The 23,022-nt window shown below is 41.3% G+C and overlaps 1 protein-coding gene across 2 annotated transcripts in view; it reads left to right on the top strand.

The window, feature by feature from the left end:
- Nucleotides 1-455: 455 nt before the first annotated feature.
- Nucleotides 456-23,022, top strand: part of lrfn5a (leucine rich repeat and fibronectin type III domain containing 5a) — a 64,462-nt gene continuing 41,895 nt past the window's right edge. For both annotated transcript variants that reach the window (XM_053510455.1, XM_053510454.1), the window contains exon 1: nucleotides 456-1,282. The gene's annotated coding sequence lies outside the window, so the exon portion shown is untranslated. The remainder of the gene's footprint in view (nucleotides 1,283-23,022) is intronic.

Here is a 23,022-nt window from a genome sequence, read left to right as displayed (position 1 = left end):
CAAGTGTAGAAGATGAACATAAGTGTATCTTTTCTTATCTTGTGTCTTATTAGAGTTAGGGTGGGGATGGTGTAGATTTGCTGAATTTTTGCATGCGACCTCATTTCTCTCTCTCTCTCTCTCTCTCTCACTATTTCTGTCTATCTTTCTATGTCTCTTTCTATATATTTTCTCTATCTCTCAGTTTTTCTTTGTCTTTCTATATTTGTCTCTATATATTTTCTCTCTCTCTCTCTCTCTCTCTCTCTCTCTTGCTTACTTCCTGTGTAACCCACACCTTTTCATAAATTTTCTCCCTGGCAGTGTAAAAGGAGGAGGACATGATGATGATGATGTAGGTAATGTTTGTTCGCTTAGAATGGAGCGATACACCGGTACGCGGCGTGTATATAAAAGTGTGCGCGCGCACGCGCTCGAAGGCGCCAGTCCGCGTGTACGCGCGAGCTCGCGCGCGTGTGGATTAAACTCGAGTCCGCGCTGAGAGAGAGCGGCAGAAAGCTGGAACGCGGTGAGGGGGAGAATAGATGCGCGTGAACAGGAGATCGTAGCCTCTCCCCCCAAAAACACACACACACACACACACCCACATCTCACTCTTGGTGGCTCGTGCGCTCGGCGGATCAGCTCTTATACAGTGGAAATGTGCGCTTGTGCGTTTTTCGATAAAATCCTCGTGCACCGTTCTTATTCTACATCATCATCATCATCTTCATCAGGAGGGGAATGTAGAGCGGATGTAACTCTGTCCTGAGATCGAAGCATGATGATGATGATGATGATGATCTAATCCGGATCTTTTGATCTCCTGGAGGAGAATGTTGCGCGCGCGCGCTGCAGCATGTGGAGGTTATAACGCGATATGATGCGGCGCTGCTGTTTGCTTTTCGTGCAACTTGATATATGTTGATGGAGTTTGTATTTTTCACGAGTGTGGTGTTTCGTGCCGCACCGAATGGGGAAGCTTTTTCACTCTCACCCTCTTCTTCTTCTTCTTCTTGAGGAACACCTCAGGATTCTGACTTTTTGGGATTTCTGATATATACATTTTTTTAAGGGCGGATTCGTAGTGCTGTTTTTTTTTATTATTATTATTTAATTATTTCCCGCGCCCGGAGTGAAGGATATGGGCTGCCGCTTTACCGGATGCTCGAGCAGAATGGTTTTGGGATCGGAGCGGGTGGAGGAGAAGCGAGCGACAGGAGAAAACCCGACATGTGAGGCTCTCGAGCTGCTCTGACCCTGACCGAGCTCCTGAGCAGAGCTGACATTACACTGATTCAAGGTAAACTTCATGTCTTCTTATTACGTCATATATATGTTACAAATATATATTGATTTTGTGACGTAGCGGTCTTGCGCGTGCCTTGCGGTGTCCTGCAGCCGTCCTGTTAGAGTGATGAAGTCATGATGTGGTGTTTGCTCCAAATGCATTTTTTACCTTTAAATCTGGTCTCTCTCTCTCTCTTTGTGTGTGTGTGTGTGTGCGTGCGCGCGCGCGCCTTATCATCTACAGCCTCACCCCGTGCTGAAATCTGTATCAGCAAAGTGTACATGTGCACTCTCCTGTTCAGTGTGTGTGTGTGCATGTGTGTGTAGATAGATGGTTAGATAGATAGATACTTTAATGCTCCTGAAGTATATATATATATATATACTGTATATAGTGTGTGTGTGTGTGTGTGTGTGTGTGTGTTCTTGGCAGAGGTCCAGAACAATTATATATGGTTATTTGTTTTCTTTACCTGCATAGAAGGCACGTGTGGGTTATACCAGCAGTGGTTTATTCGAGACAGACACACACATACAAAGAAAGAGAGAGAGAGAAAGAGAGCGCATTACTTGTCTCAATTAGGAGAGAGAGTGAGAGAGAGAGATGAAGAAATGAGACAGGAATATGGAGTGATGTGGAAAATGGAAAGATAATAATGATGATGTTAATGATGTTGAAATTGTGTTCAGGAATCATTAGTGCATTAGTATTGAGTAGAATAGATAGATAGATAGATAGATAGATAGATAGCATAATGCAGATTTGGTGTCGGCAGACTAAATCGTTCCCCTATTCCAGTCATTTTAATGTTATGAGATCAGAATAATGATTACTTATATATATATATATATATATATATATATATATATATATATATATATAAAGAGAAGTAGGTCTGATTTTCAGATGCTGAATGTCTATTAAATCATGGAGAGTGGCTCGTATTTGCAGTTTGGTGTGAAGTTGTTGGCTTCAAGAAGTGCAGTGCCTTTTCACTTGGCTGGTGGTGCTATAATTCAGGTTATGCTGCAGCTGCATGCGAGGTGTGTACTGGTTTCTTTTGAAAATTCCCAACAGGTGTTAATCAGTCTGCTACTGTTTCATCTTTTTATTCTATTTTCTGAGGGGGATCATGTCAAGAATGTCCTGTATAAGATTTCAAAGTTTTTATTGAAGTGGCCAAAATAAAAACAACAAAACAAAACAAAAAATATATTTTTTAAAAAAGAAATATATTTTTTTCTTTTTTTTTTTATTTTGTTTAGTTTTTTTAAGTCTTTGCCAGGAGCTCTTAATTACAGCTAGCGCTCAAACACATGCCAGCTTTGTAACCATGTGCACATGGCTAATACATCACCTCGCTAGCTTCCCCAGTTAGCAAGATTAGCCACATTGCTAATTAGCCACACAGCCGGGTTGCACCACATGTGGTGTGTAGTATCAGTTGTAATGGTACTTGTAATAAAAAATTGTTTTTGTTTTGTTGCTGTTTACAGATTATGAGCATTTCGGCTGCCGTTGCCAACCAGATTTTAAAAACAAAAGCATAAAAAACCCTCTAGGTTTACAGAGCACCAAGAGCTGAATGTTAAAATTCTTTGAGGTTCGAGCTAATTAGGATGAAAATAATGAGAGGTAATTTAAATAATAATAATAATAATAATAATAGTAATAAAACAACTATTGGTTGTTTCTCAAGTGAAACCATTAGTTTCAGTTCTGACTCTTAAAACAAAAGAGGGTTAAATGACCAGAAGGCGTTCTGAGTTCTAAGGCCTGTTCTCTAATTTGTCCATAAACAAACCTGTTTTATTTAATGTCTAGGGCATTTAATTTTAAGCCAAAGTCTTAGAGAACATCATAAAAAAGAAATGGTTCTTCAGAAATTCATTCATTCATTCATTTATCCATTCATTTCCTCTAATCCTGTACAGATTCATGGGAAGCCAGGGGCCTATTCCAGGAGACTTTGGTCAGTAGGTGGGGTACACCCTGGACACATACACACATACACACAGGCAATTTGCAAATAAGAATTTGGAAATACTCTGCAGGTATTTGGACTGTGGGAGGAAACCAAAACACCCAGAGAAACAGTTAGAACATGCAAACTCCAAACACACACAGACAAGACTCGAACGTCAAGGTGCGAAGCCATAGTGCTAACCAGTGAGCACCCTTATGTTTGATAATTGCGCTTCAAAACCTTCAACAGAATGTTTTGTGATCACACGGAGTTCCAAGTTATAAGCCTAGGAAGACTAATAATTATCCATTGAACTAAAGAGCCTTGTTTTCTAGAACTCTAGACCCTGTCAGGCAGCACGGTTAGCACTGTGGCCTTAAGAGTTGATTTCCACCTTGGATCTGTGTGTGTGGAGTTTAGATGTTCTCCCCAAGCTTATCGGGGTACTCCACTGGGTACTCTAGCTTTTTTCTACAGTCCAGAAACATGCAAAATAGACTAACTAATGTTTTTTTTTTAATTGCCCACACTGTGTGAATGAGTGTGTAAAGGTGTGTCCCCTGTGTAGCCACCTTGTGAGTCAAGGGGGGTTGTGTTGGTTGAGTTAGGGTGTTGGTAGGGGGTTGTTTTTTTAAGGGTGTTTTTACTTCAGGGACTCGAGATTCTGACCCCCTGACCCCAACTTCTGGTTCATAATGATCACTGAGAAAACAAGCATTTCTGGTTTGTGGCCTATGTTTGAAAAGGTGATCTCGAGCACAAATCGAATCAGATAAGAAAGGCATTCATACCTAAACATGGTTTTCCATGGTGTTCCTAAGGACATATGAAAATGCTTTGATCGTGTTTGTGTTTGTTCTCGAGCTTCTTAGCTTTCCTGAGTGTTACTGTGGGACAAACGGGGTGAAGATGCAGGATGCAGGGCTTTAATTTCAGCTTCAGAGGCGGTTATTTTTGTTCAGACACGAAGGCCACTTTAATGTGCACTTGTTCGGCACCAAATGATACAGATCATCAATAAAATCACCAGCATTACCAGCACATGGCTATAAACTGCAGTCTTTAGTGTAGTTTAATGCTGGAGAAAGTGGATGTGTGTTTTATATTAGGCTCCTATAACGTTCTATTGTGTGTTTTACAGAAAAAAAAAAAATCGACCAATTCATTGATTTGTGATCTTTCACTGTGTAAATTCATGTTTTACTAGTGTATCAGATTGCTTATTGACTGCATGTTTATGTGATTTTGTGTGTGTGTGTGTGTTTGTGTGTGTTTGTGTGTGTTTGCTGGCCATCGTAGTAGTGCGGTTTGGATATTTCGACACTGCTTCACTATATCCCACATCCAGCTCCACACATGACAATAAAAGCTCTACATTCACTTTGTTGAAGCTTTGCAATTGTTTAGAACCACAAGGGGCTTCGAAACGAACAGGTTACTGTGAAGCACGCAGAGGATGTTAATATTTCACACGCAGAGACCCCCACGTGAGCCGGACCACTCATTATTTATGAATCGGAGCCATTAGAGAACCGAGGGAGCTGTTTACTTGCCTTATCAAGTGGTTCTGCAGTGGCATGGTCGCCATTAGGGCGGCTTTCTGTGTGTGTATGTGTGCGTGCGTGTCTAGGGGTTGACTAGGTAGCATGTTACATCTTTTTTTCTACATTTGCAGAGATAACGTTGATCAAAAGGTCTGAATGTTGGAAGAGGATAGACTTCCGTGGCATTACATCATGCCTACTTGGAGCATTTATTTTTATTGATAGCACTCATACTACCAAGTCATTCATGCTGCTTGTGTTTTGTGTCTTGTCTGTGGACTGTTTTGTGCAAAACAAACTAACTATAATAGCTAAATCCACTCACTAGGGGCACCAGTGATGTGTTTCTTCCCTTCAGCAATAGGTGATCAAACCTTTGGTATACATTCTTCTTGCTTTTTTATATAGATAACCTTTTCTGCACAAGAACATCCTTACATTATACGATTTCTGTTTTTTTTGTAATTATTAATCAAGCATTGTTAATAACTAGCTATGGTGATGATGAAGCATAAACACACAGCATACACATTTTTTTTAAAGTCATGGTTACATTTTATCAGGATTACAAAACTTTTATATATGGTATGCAAAAAAAAAACTAATCATAATGTTTACTAGTATTGTTTTACTGCATGCTTAAAATATCACAAATACCCTCTGTGTGTCATTCAGGAAGACACGGTCTACTGTAGGTAGGAGGCATTAGAGCTGGGGGATGTGCATGAACAATATATCTGAAATATACCTGAAGTGGAGTATTATCTTCATGTGGTTTATAATATCCAGGTGTGCAGCAAACAGCTGGCCATATGGTGATGTCGCATTTTAAAAACAAAGGAAGCGCAGTCATTCTTGTATTTAATGATGTATGTAAAAGCAAGGCATATGCTTATCAAGCACACGTTCCACATCTTGTAACAACAATCTATTGTTTGGCTCTTAAATCTTAAGTCATATTTACGATTGGTGTTTACATAGTGCTTTATACCTGTGTTATTAGGAGTCATTAAATGCTAATGTCATTGTGCATCACTTGGATTAAGTGCGTGTGTATCCTACCGTGTTCTGCAGATGCAGCATGACCTGAATCCTTTGAGGGCTATTTTAAAGACTGAAAGGACAGAGTCAGGGTTTTAGAACGCAGCCGGCACTTTGTGAGTTTGGCAGGAAGTTCAACAGAACCCACAGAAAAACTAAGAAGTTAATAAAGAGACGCAGAGGCCACACCCCTTTCACTGTGACTGACAGCACAGGGGCCACACCTCCTTCACTGAAGCTGCCAGAGACCTAGAGATCTAAGAGTACAGAAGCTACTTCACCATCCTTCTTCAAAGGCAATCCCTGCTCAACTATAAGAGGTGCACAGGCCACACCTTACTCATTTTAATTGCCACAACTCCTTTACTATGGCAGGTGCAGAACCCAAGCCTTTTTCATTGAGACTAAAAAATACAGGTAACGCACCTGTTTTACTGTGCCAGGTGCAGGCACCATGCCCACAATGACCCACTTTACTGTGATGGGTGTGGGGACCAGTCCTACTTTGCTGTGATGATTGCAGGGAACAGCCACACTTTGCTGTGATGAAAGGGAAGACCACACCCACTTTATTCTAATGGGTACTATGATCATGCCCTATTAATTGTGACAGCTGCAGGAACCACGCCCACTTTACTGTAATGATCGCAGGGATCACGTCCAGTTTAATGTAATGATTGCAAGGACCATTACTGTAGTGGGTGCAGGGACCATCCTTAAGTTATTGTGATAATTGCAGTGACCCACTTTACTGTGGCAGGTGCATGGGATATACCTATTTCACTCTGACAGGTGCAGGGACCACACCCACTTTACTGCAGTGATTGCAGTTACCACACCCACTTACTGTGATAATTGCAGGAACTGTGCTCAATTTACTGTGACAGGTGCAGGGACCACACGTACATTGCTGTGGGAGGTGCAGGGTCCATGTCCACTTTACTATGATATATAAGTGCCAGTGAGCACTCTCACATGACGTAGACAGATGCAGGGACCAGGGCCACTTTATTGAAATTTTATTCGCCTTCTTAAACGGGACTATACGGCAAAAATATATTTAATAGAGTTACCTTAAGACCTTTTTGATGTTTATTACAATATTTCTTTCTGCTAAAACAGAAAATGTAAAAAAAACAAACCAAGAAAAAGGAGTAAAATCGTCTTCAATCAAAAATCTAATAACACGAGAAAATTCAGACATGGATCTGGTGTCGCATTGCCCAGTGCTGTTTGTTGCCCTGAATGTGGAAACGGTGTGTTTTGAGGAGTTTGGGGAGGCATGGCAGGTGGGATGAAATGCCACAGTAAACAGCAGGGTATGTGTCTGCGATAATGAGCTGTCAGCGGTGAGCTCTGATCTCGACGCCCCGCCGGTGCGAACCATGGAAAAGTGACAGCTGTGGCTAGAAATAGGCGCTGTGTATAAAGGCCAATGAGGTTGTAATGTAATTAGACGCGTCTGTGCGTATATACTTTGTGTGTGTGAGGTTGTGCGTGTGTGTGGGCAGGGCAGAGAAAAGAAAACCTTATCATCTGGTGTTAGCAGGTTTCACACCAGATGCATGTTATAAGTTGTTTTACATATTTTAAGACATAATTTATCCCAGTTTCATTATTAATGCACAAACATACAGTACATCTCAAAACATCCGAATATTTTTAAAATATTATAATATATAATATTTTTTCTTTATGAATTTAATTAAAAAGCTAAAACAGGCATATGCTAAATTCATTACATTTTAATTTCAATGACTACAATTTAAACCTCCTTTACTGGGATTAACAGGCAGGGGGGCCGTGCCTTTATTACTGGGACTGACAAGAAGCAAGCCAATGGCTCCTTTACTGAGAATACCAAGTACAGTAGGGTATCCTTTACTGTGAGTGACAGGTGAAGAGACCATACATCCATACCTGGAGACTTACAGGTGGAAAGGACACGTCTCTGTTACTGGGAGTAACAGGTGAAAAGAACATGCCTCCGTTACTAAGACTGACAGGTGGAGAGGACAAGCCTCTGTTACTGGGACTGACAGGTGGAGAGGGAACACCCCTGTTACTGAGAGTGACAGGTGGAAAGGACATACCACTGTTACTGGGAGAGACAGGTGGAGAGGACATGGCTTTGTAACTGAGACAGGTGAAGTGGATGCGCCTCTGTTACAAGAGTAATAGGTAAAGGGGACATGCCTCTGTTACTGGGAGTGACAGGTGAAAAGGACATGCCTCTGTTACTGGGAGCAACAGGTGGAGAGGACACACGTCTGTCATTGGAAAAGACAGGTGATGAGGATACGTCTCTGTTACTGGGAGTGACAGGTGATGAGGACACTCCTCTGTTACTGACATTGCCAGGTGGAGAAGACATGCCTCTGTTACAGGACTAACTTATATGGAGAGGACATGCCTCTGTTACTGAGACTGACAGAAGGAGAGGACACACTTCTGTCACTGAGACTAATAGGTAGAGAGAACATGCCGTTGTTACTGGGACAGACAGGTGGAGAAGACACATCTCTGTTACTGAGACTGACAGGTGGAAAGGACACACCTCTGTTCCTGAGAATAACAGGTGGAGAAAAACTGCCTCCATTACTGAACCTGACAGATGGAAAAGACATGCCTTAGTTACTAAGACTAACAGGTGGAGAGGACATGCCTTTATTACTTAGACTGACAGGTGGAAAAGGACTCCCCCTGTTACGGGAGTAATAGGTGGAGAGGACATGCCTATGTTACTGAAAGTGATAGGTGGAGAAAGACTCCCTTTGTTATGGGAGTAATAGGTTGAGAGGACATGCCTCTATTACTGAGACTGGCAGGTGAAGAGGACATGCCTCTGTTACTAAGACTGACAGGTGCAGAGGACATGCCTCTGTTACTGGAAGTGACAGTTGGGACTCCTCTGTTACAGGAGTAATAGGTTGAGTGGACATGCCTCTGTTACTGAGACTGACAGGTGGAGAGGACATGCCTCTGTCATTGAGACTGACAGGTGGAGAGGACCTGTTTCCGTTACTGGGAGCGACAGGTGGAGAGGACATGCCTCTGTTACTGGAGTGATAGATGGTGAGGACATGCCTCTGTTACTGAGACTGACAGGAGGAGAGGACACACTTCTGTCACTGAGACTTATAGGTAGAGGGAACATGCCTTTATTACTAAGACTGACGGGAGGAGAGGACATGCCTCTGTTACTGAGACTGACAGGTGGAGAGGACATGCCTCCGTTACTGGGACTGACAGGTGGAGAGGATACGTCTCTGTTACTGGAAGTGACAGGTGGTGAGGATACGTCTCTGTTACTGACATTGCCAGGTGGAGAGGACACGCCTCTGTTACTGGGAGTGACAGGTGATGAGGACATACCTTAGTTACTGGGACTGACAGGTGGAGAGGACACGCGTCTGTTACTGGGAGTGACAGGTGATGAGGACATGCCTTAGTTACTGGGACAGACAGGTGGAGAAGACACATCTCTGTTACTGAGACTGACAGGTGGAAAGGACACACCTCTGTTACTAAGAATAACAGGTGGAGAGAAACTGCCTCCATTACTGAACCTGACAGATGGAGAAGACATGCCTTAGTTACCAAGACTAACAGGTGGAGAGGACATGCCTTTATTACTTAGACTGACAGGTGGAAAAGGACTCCCTCTGTTACGGGAGTAATAGGTGGAGAGGACATGCCTATGTTACTGAAAGTGATAGGTGGAGAAAGACTCCCTTTGTTATGGGAGTAATAGGTTGAGAGGACATGCCTCTATTACTGAGACTGGCAGGTGGAGAGGACATGCCTCTGTTACTAAGACTGACAGGTGCAGAGGACATGCCTGTGTTACTGGGAGTAATAGGTTGAGAAGACATGCCTCTGTTACTGAGACTGACAGGTGGAGAGGACCTGCCTCCGTTACTGGGAGCGACAGGTGGAGAGGACATGCCGCTGTTACTGGAGTAATAGATGGTGAGGACATGTCTCTGTTACTGAGACTGACAGGAGGAGAGGACACACTTCTGTCACTGAGACTGATAGGTAGAGGGAACATGCCTTTATTACTAAGACTGACGGGAGGAGAGGACATGCCTCTGTTACTGGGACTGACAGATGGAGAGGACATGCCTCCGTTACTGGGACTGACAGGTGGAGAGGACATGCCTCTGTTACTGGAAGTGACAGGTGATGAGGATACGTCTCTGTTACTGACATTGCCAGGTGGAGAGGACACGCCTCTGTTACTGGGACTGACAGGTAGAGAGGACATGCCTCCGTTACTGGGACTGACAGGTGCAGAGGACATGCCTCTATTACTGGAAGTGACAGGTGATGAGGACACGTCTCTGTTACTGAGAGTGACAGGTGATGAGGACACTCCTCTGTTACTGACATTGCCAGGTGGAGAGGACACGCCTCTGTTACTGGGAGTGACAGGTGATAAGGACACTCCTTTGTTACTAAGATTGACAGGTGGAAAAACACGCCTCTGTTACTGGGAGTGACAGGTGATAAACACTCGCCTCTATTATTGGGACTGAACATTATTTCTCGGGGTTAAACACTGCAGACCACTTAAGAATTTCCACTCTGCTGCTGATCAGATCTGATTCTGCAAGTCTAATCTCCTCTGATGACTTCTTCCCCATTTTCCATTTAATGCTGTTTTGTCTTTAAAGGAGCATCGTGTCTGAACTGTGAGTGCTGAAAAAGGAAATGCACCAATAAATCAAGACTCATTGGTTTGCTTTCCACTCACACATTTTACTGGATAAAGACTGAAGATCAGCAACTGCCTAAATGTCCCAGACACTCTTTAACCATGACAGTACAGGTTTTTCCTTCCACAAGCACAAAAGGGGAACGGTCATATAGTTACCATAATCCAGAGAATATCCGTGTTTGTGAAATTTCGAAATCATCCTAATTATATTTTTCCAGAAAAGTGGAACGTTCTTATTCAAGCAAAAAAAGTCCATCAAAAATGTGGCATTTAGCCAGAATGAGCAGGAAAGGGGCGGGGCCAGAGCAGTCATTATTATTTTAATATTGTCAAATTCTGGGTTCTGATTGCTTTTAATGTGAAGGTTTTTATTACCATGTTTTTTTTTATTAGCATGTTTTCTCTGTAGTCACAACTTTATTCACAATCTTTACTTTACTTGCTTGTTTTGTAATACTCACCCTCTCTATAATAGAAATGCAATTCCTAGAACTGGACGTTAAAATGGATTTTCATTATACGTCCATTAGAGAAATTGAGTCACTCATGTGCACACACACACACACCCACACACACACACACACACACACACACACACACACACACACACAGCATTTCATTTCAAAGAAATAATAAAAAAAAATTTCAAGATTAATAAATAACAAGAGATTTGTTTTTAAACTGACATTTATGATAGTCCTCATGTTAGCATTTTTGGTTTTGGAGCTTGGAATACATTTGGAATGAAAATGTTCATGTTTAAAAAGTTGACAGCTCACATTAGTTTTAGGAGTAAGGTTAAAGTTGGAGCACTGATCAGATTAGGAGTGACCTTAATCTGTTGTGGCACACACACATACACACACACACACACACACGCACACACACACACACACACACACACACACACACAAAGGCTAAACATGTGCTGTGGGATTATTACAAAATCCATTTATGCTGCATGTGTGTGTGTGTGTTTCTATATTCTAAACTTACTATGTTAATATCTATTTTTCAATAGATATTAACAATATTCTAATGTCCTGATGTTCTGACCTTTTGATGTCATGTCCTGCACGGTTCTATAAATCCTTAATGATTTTGGTGAATGTGTGAGCAGAGAAAAGCTAATGCATATTTTTGTAATAGTCCACTCAAAAGAAAACTTTTAATGTGAGCAGACATTTTCTTTTTATGTGTGGATTGGCTGCTTTTACGGTAAACTTTTTAACATATACAGTAAACTAATACACAAGCTGCTATAGCTGTAGCTTTAATTTTCCCCTTTAACAAGAATAGCACGTCACAACGAGTTTTAATAAAACTTTTACATTTTTTTATTTTACAACAAAACATCAATTAGATTATATAACAGTTATTTCCGACCAAGTAATCTGTTTGGCCCTCCACGAGTGATGGTAATAGACAGTAACAGCACTGGGACGTTTAACTATATGTATCACTTGGCATCACAGGTCTTCTGTTAATTACACTAACGGTCAGTCACAGCATGGATAAAAGTACTGTATGTCTGTACGGTCTAACCACTTAACCAACTAAAGAAGCACTCTCAGCAAAGAAGCACACCTGATAATGTTACATCACCTTAAACAACACGTTTCATTAATGATTGCCTCCAAGTCTTTCTAAAACACCTCTTAACCGTCTTTGTTCTTTTATTTATGGCTACCAAGCTAACTAGCTTCTTACACAAGGCTGAATCCCAAATTCATTCCTAACCCCTGATTAATGGTCCTACATGGTCCTACGTGGGACAACGGATTGTACACCCTATATAGACAGCACACTAGAATAGCTTTCTATTAATGCTATTTGGGGATCAACACTGGAACCCGGAAGTTGATATATTAAAGAGGAATAAGTGGAAATATACAAAGAACCTTATAAGATTTACAGGACTGTCCACCACCTTAATAGTTTATTCTCCTCACCTTTTGTCTACATATTGTAGTACCGGTAAGAATTTAAAACTACTTTGACCTCTCTGACAGTAATAGTTAGTTAGCTGCTAGAGCAAAATAACTAGTTAAATAAACAAACAAATCGTAATCTGGTGATAATAGAAGTTTATGGAATTAATGTATAAAAACATTGAATTTAAGTGTTGCCCTTCCGCCAGGTAGTATCACACGGCTCAAAAGGTAAGATTCTGTCCAAGGGAAAATTTTCTGTTACCCCGGGGAAAAGCACATGTCTCTTCATTTATAGTGATTACAGTATAAAAATCAAGGTCTCAGATTTTCACTTGTTTGTGTCAGATTCATGTTTTCTATTTGGACATTTACGTACAAACTGCATTTAACTTTTGAGTTTAACCATACACATGTTTTAGAATTATCACACCAATTTTAACTAATCAATAAATGGGGATTTATTATCCTCAGGAACTCTTTTGTGTTTTTTTCTCTTTTTGTTTCTTTACCTTCTGTTTGTCACGTGAGTAAACAAATAGTTCAATTCACAAAGTCACCATCAACCATATTAGTCCAATAAACATAACCATCAAAAGGAAATGGAAAAACACACTCAATGACACTGGAATACTCTGGTTCAACTCAGATTTCACATTAAATTTACCCGCTAGATGGAGCTCTTTTAGTGAAAAAAAAAAAAACCTGTACTCACGTATGAAATACGTACTCATAGGGCGAATTGACATTCTCAAAAAAAAAAAACAGATGGGAGTCTTTAATTCTCCTCCTAAACATACACACTTTTATTTATTTTAAAATTTTATACTGTCACATATGCACAGCACATATTGGCTTATCACCTGTCTTGGCCTTAAAGTAATTGCAACGTGCTCAACTTTCTTCAGGGTACATTCATCCACAAGTAGGCAGCAGAGGACTGGCTTAAATGTTGGCACCCCAAAAGTATCATATGTGAATCTTTTAGCCACAACTTTTTCTCTCTGAGACCTTCTACCGACTTCAGGTACATTTTCGGCTGTAGTTTGACTTTCATCATTCTGACTTGCAGTCATGAGGTCTCGCACTGGACTGGTAACAGTATTACAGAAATCTAATACTCTTCTTACATCCTGTGAGTTCTCAGAACCAGGTTCCGTTAAAAGCCTTAAATCAGAGTCTACCGATTCCTCTCTCTCAATTCTTTGAGGACTCTCAGCGCTTTTATGAGAGCTTTCTACATTCTCTATGACATTGTCATAAACCACTGGATCCACTGGATTTCTGTTCTCTTAGGAGTCAACTGACACAGCAAAACACAGATCGATGGGTAATCTGGCTTCCCTTCCAAACATAAGGAAGTATGGTTAATATCCGGTAGCTTCGTTTAGACTGCAATTGTACATATGTACCAGATGTCCTATGTGATGACTCCACTGTTGTTTTTGCCTTGGATCCAGGGTCCCCAACATGTCCAAGAGTCTCAGATTAGAGCGTTCAGGTTGCGGATCACCTTAAGGATGGTATGGTGTTGTCCTGGATTTCTCCACTCCTAACAGGTCAAACATTTTATGGATAAGCCTGCTCTCAAAATCTCGTCCCTTGTCCGAGTGCATCTGTCTAGGCAGCCCATAGTAAACAAAGTACTTCTCCCACAGGACTTTTGTTACTGTGGATGCCTTCTGGTCCTTAGTTGGAAACGCTTAGTTCGTATAGTTGTTTATGATGACAAAAACATTCCAGATGTTTTTGGAGTCTGGCTCGATGGATAGAAAATCCATACACACAATGGTGCGACACAATGTGACAACGGTGCCACTCTTTTCGGCAGAGTCTTCCTTTGCACACATTGGGCACACATCTGACAATATTTTATAGGTCGCATAGGTCTTGTTAAATCCTAAATGTCCAGAATCATCATGAAGCGACTTAAGAATCACTTCATGGACCACAACTGCATCCAACGAGGTTTGTCTGGGGCTTGGATGCACCGAAATATCACTCAATTATCCAGCACTAATCTGTCCCCATTCTCTCAGAATGAATTTTATGTCCTTATGACCGTCTTTTCTGACCATGGATACACCTCCTCCTTTCAAAGCTCAGATCTCTCCAAGACATGGAACTTCCTTCTGCATAAACCCAGGCTCCTCAGAACAAATTTTTTGAATCTTAAAGACATCTAGCATAGCTACGTTACTGTACGCTCTGGGGACTGACTTAGGAGAACCTCCTAATGATGTGACAATCCGGTTTGCATAGGCAATGAAATTAAATGGGTCTTGCCCTAGCAGCTTACACGAAGATCTCACTCTAGCAGTTGGGATATTCGTCCACTCCAGGGGCCTCATGTACAAAGACTTGCGTTGAATTCATACTAAAACATTAGATTAACTAAAATTAACTAAAATCAGATTTTTTTACTGCATACGCATATTTACAGCTTTGTCCGTACGCAGTAAAAAAATCTGATGTATGAAACACTGAGTACGCGGAATCCCACACATATTCTCTTTGTACATCCGAATTAACGTGAAATTGAGCGCACGTGCATGAGCGCAAAACCCCTCCCTGCCTCCTTCCCCGTATAAATATGGTAATGAATCCACTTTGGCAAAACCAAACGAAAAAGCAATGGCAAAGCAAGCAAGAAGAGAAACTTCACAGAATGTGAATTGGAGGTTCCCCTCTCGGAGGTAGCACGGAGAAAAACTGTGTTATTTGCAAGTTTGTCCTCTGGAATTAATAACAAAATAAAAAAAAAAACTTAGCTGGAATAATATCTTTAAATACATCACTCACCAAGAAGCCACCCATCGCGCACCCTGCCACCTTGGAGCCTCATCCCAACCATGCTGTTTGTGAGGATGAATGAATCATGGGTTGACCCAGGCCACCTTGCCACAATATTTGTTAGGCACATTTGAGCGTCACATATTAGTTGCACATTTATTGAATGGAAATGTTTCCGATTTACGTATGCAAATTCGTCTTCAGATGGCGCCTTTATAGCAATGCAGTAGTCGATCGCTCCGATTACATTAGGACGATCGCTGCAAATTGCGTTTTAATGTTTGGCTGGTCAACTGCATGGTATGGAAACCTTATATACTGTACCTGCTAGACATGCGGATGATCCCGTCCCATACTGCTGGCATTGCACGGCTCAAAGACGACTGGCTTAACCCCGAGCGGTCTGTCAGTTCCCTTTGGAAAGAACCAGTTGCCAGGAAACCAAGCGTTGTCAGCACCTGCAAGAGAACGGGTATTGTACATTTGCAAATGCTTTTATATGTTCTAAATCACATAATTGGTAGAAAAATATTGTGTCAATTAACCCATTTTATCAATTATAAATTAATAGCAATGTTTTTCACATGTGTTGGTGCGATACTTTGTAGTGTGCAATTTAACATAATTGCCTCTAGGAGTCGCCAATGAAAATAAAACAAACACACACAAGAAATACACGTATGCCAGTCATGAAGTTGGCGTGAAAGAACGCACATTCTCACGTTAATTTCACTGTTAGTAAGTTTGCGTAAGCAAAGTTTTTGTGGGTACGCAGCATTGATAGATGAGGCCCCAGGTCCTTCCCTCTTCTATGGGGATGTCTAGACAAAGCATCAGCATCGACATTATACCTACCAGGCCTGTACTTGAGACTGAAATCATAGGCTGAGAGTGCTGCCAGCCACCTATGTCCTATAGCATCCAGTTTGGCTGTAGTCAGGATGTAAGTTAAGGGGTCGTTATCTGTCTGTACCTCAAACTTAACACCATATAGGTTATCGTGTAGCTTGTTAACAACCGCCCACTTTAACACCAAGAACTCAAGTTTATGGACTGGTTAGTTCTTCTCAGAAGGCGTTAGACTTCTGCTGACAAAAGCCACAGGCTTTAACTCTTTCCCTTGGTCCTGATACAGCACACCACCTAGCCCTTTACAGCAGGCATCAACATGTAGGATGTACAGCAGCTGCGGATTGGCAAAACTCAACACAGGAACCTGGGTAAGTCTCATATTCAACTCATTAGAAGCAGCCTTACAACCGTCAGTCCATCTGCTACCAAAGGGATCGGATGCTTTACATTTACATTTACATTTACATTTAGGCATTTGGCAGACGCTCTTATCCAGAGCGACTTACAAAAAGTGCTTTAATGTTTACAACATTGGATACATACTTACACTGGGTTAACTAGGTTAGTAACTAAGTACCATTAGTCCAACACAACTGAGAAGAGTTTTTTTTTTTTTTTTTTTTTTTTTTTGGGGGGGGGGGGGGGGGGAGGGGGGTTAGTCCAAGTACTGTAGAAACAGATGCGTCTTGAGTCGTCGTTTAAAGATAGTCAAAGTCTCTGATGTACGGACATCTAGAGGAAGTTCATTCCACCATCTAGGTGCCAGAACAGAAAAGAGCCTGGATGAATGCCGCCCTCGATCCCTGAGAGATGGTGGGATGAGGCGAGCAGTGCTGGAGGATCGGAGGGAACGTGGTGCAGTGCGTGGTGTAATTAGCGCAGAGAGGTAAGTGGGTGCTGGGCCATTTTTGGCTTTGTAGGCAAGCATCAGTGTTTTGAATTTGATGCGGGCAGCTACAGGAAGCCAGTGCAGGGAGCGGAGGAGTGGGGTGGTGTGGGAGAACTTGGGAAGGTTAAAAACGAGTCGTGCTGCTGCATTCTGGATCAGTTGCAGAGGACGAATCGTGGACAAAGGCAGGCCTGCCAGGAGTGAGTTGCAGTAGTCCAGTCTTGAAATAACAAGGGACTGAACAAGCACCTGAGTAGCCTGTGAAGAAAGAAATGGGCGAATTCTTCTGATATTGTAAAGAAGAAATCGACAAGAGCGAGTAAGGTTAGCGATGTGTGGGGAAAATGACAGATGATTGTCCACGGTTACCCCAAGATTGCGGGCGGTGGTTGAGGGAGTGATTTGGTTGTTGTCCATGGATATCACAAGGTCTTGACCTGGAGATGAGTCACAAGGGATAAACAACAGTTCGGCTTTATACACTACTCTGTTGGTGTCTCCGGCATTGATCTTCTTCAAGCTTGATGCAGGCAAACACTCTTGCAAGAACTGATTTAGTGGGTAGGAAACAGAAAGCTAAGAAAGTTTGGACTAAGAAATAATGGCCTCAATCTTTGAGGGATCTGCTGTGACACCCTCTTGAGACACAATGTGTCCGACATAGCTGACAGATGTCTGACAAAAAGTACACTTGTCCAGAGAGAGCTTCAATCCTTCACACTGTAACCTGTTGAACACCTTAAGCAGTCTTCATGTTCCTCCAACTTTTTCCCAAACACAATGACGTCATCCAGGTAGACTAACACCTCCAACAAATTCATGTAGCTAACTGTCTTTTCCATAACCCTTTGAAAAGTTGCCGGAGCCCCACAAATGCCTTGGGGCATCCTCTGGAACTGATAAAAGTCCACCTGGCAGATGAAGGCTGTCTTTTTCTGGTCTGCTTCATTTAGGGGAATCTGATAGTATCCACTCCTGAGATCTAATACACTGAACCACTTGCTCCTGTTCAAACAAGCCTATGCATCTTCTATGCACGGGACAGTATACTGATCTGGGATGTACGTCGATTAAATGTTTGATGTAATGTAATGCGCACACATCCTGACCTGACCATTCTTTTTACGTACACTTTGTGAAATGTTTTTTTCCCAAAGTTTCCCGGCAAGTGTCTCATTTCACTGGTTAACTCTCCTGAGAATTACCTCCTTTGTACATTCACGCTTCAAATGCCCGTCTTCTCTGCATCGGTTACAAAAAAAGGTTAGCTTTGTTCATGGGTCTAGTTGGAGTTTTAGTCTCTGCAGTCATAGCAAAACTGTGCTGGGCAGGGTGATCATTGGTTACAGGTTCTCTTGTTGCAACTGTCAACCGAGACACTTCATTTTTAAGCCCTCTTATCTCCTTTTTTATCTTTTTTATTTCTGATTCGCCGATATTAGTGTCAGCAGATGACTTAGACCGTGCGGAATTTCTGTCTGACAACAGAGATTCTTTTTCTCTCACCTCCTTTATTAACTCATTAAAGGAGGGAGGGGTACACAGCTTATGGGTCATTCTCAAGCGCATAGCCTCTGGGTCACTAGCAAGGGCACCTTTGACTATTTGTTGCATGCGAAGACGATTCATGGTAGCGTACTCAATGCCTTTCTTCCTCAGCATTCTATGGAGCATCCTGTCCAGCCTCAGTAAGTAGGCTGAAAGCTTTTCTTCCTCACTTTGGTAAGTGCTACGAAACTTTAACATTAAGTTTGCTATAACCAAACCTTATACTCATCTTCTCCGGGAGGAGTTGGGATAAATCCTGAAAAAGGGCGCAGCTTTCTATATCCGACTCTTCCCTTAGATGCAGCCACATGACATGTTTAAACAAGAGAATTTATAGCTTCAACAAGTTTAGTGTTGAGATCAGTTGCAGGAGAAGCCAAATTTGGAATGTGATTTTCCTTTTTTTTAAAGAACAGAGATCAGCTTGGACTGGAACTCGTCTTCCTTATCTTGCTTAGGGATAGATCCCATCTGCTGGGATAGACATCTTGGCAATGCTATCATGGGTTTCAAGCTAGACAAACTGCCGTCACTAATTCTAATCAGAGCGATGCACTTTGCATTTTCCAATTTCAAGAACAGCATCCAGCACACTATAGATTACTCTGTCTTTACAATATGCAGGTACATTGATCAGAATAATAACTCCGTCTTTCTCTCTCTTTCTTTTAACTACGTCTTTCTCTCTGCACCACGCAAAAATCTTTCGAACCTCTATTCACTTGTCTTGATGCAATTATCAAAACCATAGTATGCACATTATTAGGCGTCAAAAAATTTTTTTAAACATAAAATAAATACACTATTTATGAAAACACAGCCTGAATAATCTGAATAATCCCGGACGAGCCCCCACAAAAATGTAGCCCTCCTGCCAGGTAGTATCACATGGCTCAAAAAGTAAGATTCTGTCCAAGGGAAAATTTTCCACTACCCCGAGAGAAAGCACATTTTTCTTCATTCACAGTAATCACAGTATAAAAAATCAAGGTCTCTGGTTTTCACTTGTTTGTGTCAGATTAAAGTTTTCTATTTGGACATTTATGTACAAACTTTAAGTTTGACCATACACATGTTTTAGAATTATCACAAAAAAAACACACCAATTTTAACTGATTAATAAATGTGGATTTATTATTCTCGGGAACTTTTGTTTTTTCTCTTTTTGTTACTTTACCTTCTGTTAGTTACATGAGTAAACAAATCGTTCAATTCACAAAGTCACCATCAACCATATTAGTCCAATAAACATAACCATCAAAAGAAAAAGGAAAAACACACTCAATGACACTCTGATACTCTGGTATTAGGAAGTCAGATTTTACATTAAATTTACACAGCTGGGATTTTCAATACACGGTTGGCATGCTAGATGGAGCTCTTTTGATGAAAAAAAAAAACCTGTACTCATGTATCCACTGTACTCACGTATTCACTGCTGAAATAATAAACACTGATCCTGGAAGCATACCAAGATGAAAAAAAAAAAACCAGAATCTGTGGCGTCTCCCTCCTCGAATAGGTCAGATGAATCCTTAGAGATCTTCTTCCATCTTCCGATGCGTGCTCAACAATCTCTCAGCTGCAAAGGACAAATATCACCCATGTGACACGAGCGTCAGACTATATACACCACTGGGATGCCACCCCACTTAGGCAACAAAATGAACACGGGTATATCCTTCCGAACGCAAACAACGGAAAAACTTTATAAACCGTGACCAAGTCTGTCTCGTGGAACCTTTCATTTACATTTGGGCATTTGGCAGACGCTCTTATCCAGAGCGACTTAAATTTTTATCTCATTATACATCTGAGCAGTTAAGGGTCATGGGCCTTGCTCAAGGGCCCAACAGTGGCAACTTGGTGGTTGTGGGGTTTGAACCTGGGATCTTCCGAACCGTTGTTTAATGCCTTAACCACTGAGCTACCCCTGGCCCCGTGAATCCTTTCCATGGCAAATCTCTTCCACAGCAAACTCACGCAAGGCTGAAATTTTCGCTTACCCCCTCCAAACTTTCTTACCGCACTCTCTCTTGTGCCGATCTTTTCCAATAGCGTGACACATACACGAAAACCGCTCTCAGACCCCTTTCTTCGAGCTGCTGCACACAATGTCAGCGACCACACCATGCTGTCTTTGCGGCACAAAATGTCCTCGTTTCTTTTTTCATTTTTATTGCAACCTTTTTTTTTCTTTTTACCCCCTTGTGCACCGAAGCTGCCTCTTCTGCTCTACTCATCCAGGGCTTTTCCCCTTACCATGCACCTTCACTTAAAGAGTAAGAATCTACAGTCCTCATAGGCTGACATTTTTAGAAAAAACAGATGGGGGTCTTTAATGCTCCTCTTAAACATACTGTACACACTTCGAATTATTGGTTCGTCACCGCTTACTACTGTACCTGGATGCTACGCCAGGTCTTCAACCATTCTCTGTCGAACTTTACCTATGGTTGAAGTAACTTTTTATGGCTTGTCAATGCTCCTTCTCCTTCATCACTTAAAGCAGAAGAAATTTTAACAAATTACCATAATCTGTGCAAATAATTAAAGAATCTTCCATTTTAAGTGCTTACACAGTCTGTGTGAAACTTGTGCAGAGGAGAATGAAGCTGTTCTCAGGTTGACCCATGAGGCTGTGTAAATGAGATGACCTTACAGATAAACTTAAGTGATGAAATATAAAACCTTGCTCTAATCTCTAAAGCATCCGCCAGCAGAGTCTGTTAAACCATTTCTTCATCACGCACTTATATGGAATTTGGATATGGAAACTTATTACTTGTTTTTTTTTTTTTAACTGTTGAAAACTCCAAACAGAGATCAAAGAGAAACCTTAAAATAATTCCTGACAGCCATTTTGAATTTGTTTACAAAATCCAGTCTCTCACTTAAATGTGTTTTAGTGAAACCTCAGGAAGAGTGCATCCCAGTCCCAGGCCACTTAAAACCATTTCCTTAACCTCAGCTACATCACTCTAGACCTCCTTGTACCTATCTGGTATTTTCTTTAAAAAAAAGTCCTTTACGTGAAATATTCTAACTAATATGCTTATTTAAACCTCCATGGCACCGAGCAGGCAGTTACTAATGATGGAAGAATAATGAATGCACAGTGTTAATGGTAAAGAACTAGGTCTTGTCCTGTGGGCTTCATATTCAGACTTATTGTCCTTTCATTACATCCTGCAGAATCTCAGTCTCGATGCACTTTTTTGGCAAAACTATTTTCCATTATCCCTTCTTTCCTTATTTATAGTTATATCTTTAGTATATGACTTCACATAGGGAACAAGAAGTAATCTAGTAACTCTCAGCATGGATGGTTACTATGGAAACAGCATGCATGCACAGTACCTGGAAATATATAAAATAATGGAATTTTTGTCTGTGATATTAAGGGCAGCTATATTACAACCCTCTGCGATGGATTGGCACCCTGTCCAGGGTGTACCCTGCCTCATGCCCTAAGCCTCCTAGGATAGGCTTTAGGTCCCTGTGACCCTGGATACAGGATAAAACGCTGTAGAAGATGAGTGAAAGAAGTGAGTAAGTGTTACAACCCTTTAGAAGCATCCTTGTTTGAATCAGTGCAGAAAAAGTTAAAGTATCAAAATCTTCTTGAAGAAATGTGCATAAAATAACAAATTTTATTTAAGTATTTACAGGTGTATTTAAACTACATCCGTCATGAACCTGAACACTTATTGTCTTTAATCAAGCAATGAAAACAACTATGGAGATTGCTAAAACAACTGTAATTGGGGTCCAACACGTTATTGAAACCTGAAAGGACAGCGCGGAACCCTCAGCATCACCGAAGAAACATGAGCACTTCAATGCTTAATGGAGTTGCATCAGAGTAGAAATTAGAGCTATATTTGATACTGAAAGTTAGAGCATTCCTATGTGCATACAATGTGATGAGAACTCACTGGATTGGGACTAAACAGCTGTGTGGCCGTAAGAAAACCACTTCTTGGTGAGACTAATCAGAAATCACTACCTTTATTAGTTATAATAGTTTATTAGGGAGCATAATGAACATGTGGTGTGATGAGTGTAGACTGACCTTATTCTAGTACAATGGGCGCATCAGTGTAAAAAGTGAAGCGCATGAAGCGATGCACCCATCATGCATAGTGCTCACTGTACAAGTGTGGGCACTGTGTTATGATCTGTTATGATCTGGGGTTGCTTCAGTTGCTCAGGTCTAGACTTCGAAACATTATGTGGCACTAACATTAATTCAGCTGAGGCATTGAATTTATTGAATGACCGGGATATCACATCTATGGAGTTTTTCTTCCCTAATGACATGGGCATATTCCAGGAATCAGGAGGAATCATTTTTACACAAGAACTGGACACCAGATAATGCACTGTAATTAAAGCTAAAGGTGCTTGAACATGTATGCACATTTGTTTTTGGGGGTGTGTAACCATGACCATATTCATTATC

This window comes from Clarias gariepinus, chromosome 13 (genome assembly GCF_024256425.1).
Source record: "Clarias gariepinus isolate MV-2021 ecotype Netherlands chromosome 13, CGAR_prim_01v2, whole genome shotgun sequence".
Classification (NCBI taxonomy): domain Eukaryota; kingdom Metazoa; phylum Chordata; class Actinopteri; order Siluriformes; family Clariidae; genus Clarias; species Clarias gariepinus.
The sequence above is the reverse complement of the archived record's forward strand: the minus strand, read 5'-3'. Positions and strand labels throughout refer to the sequence as shown.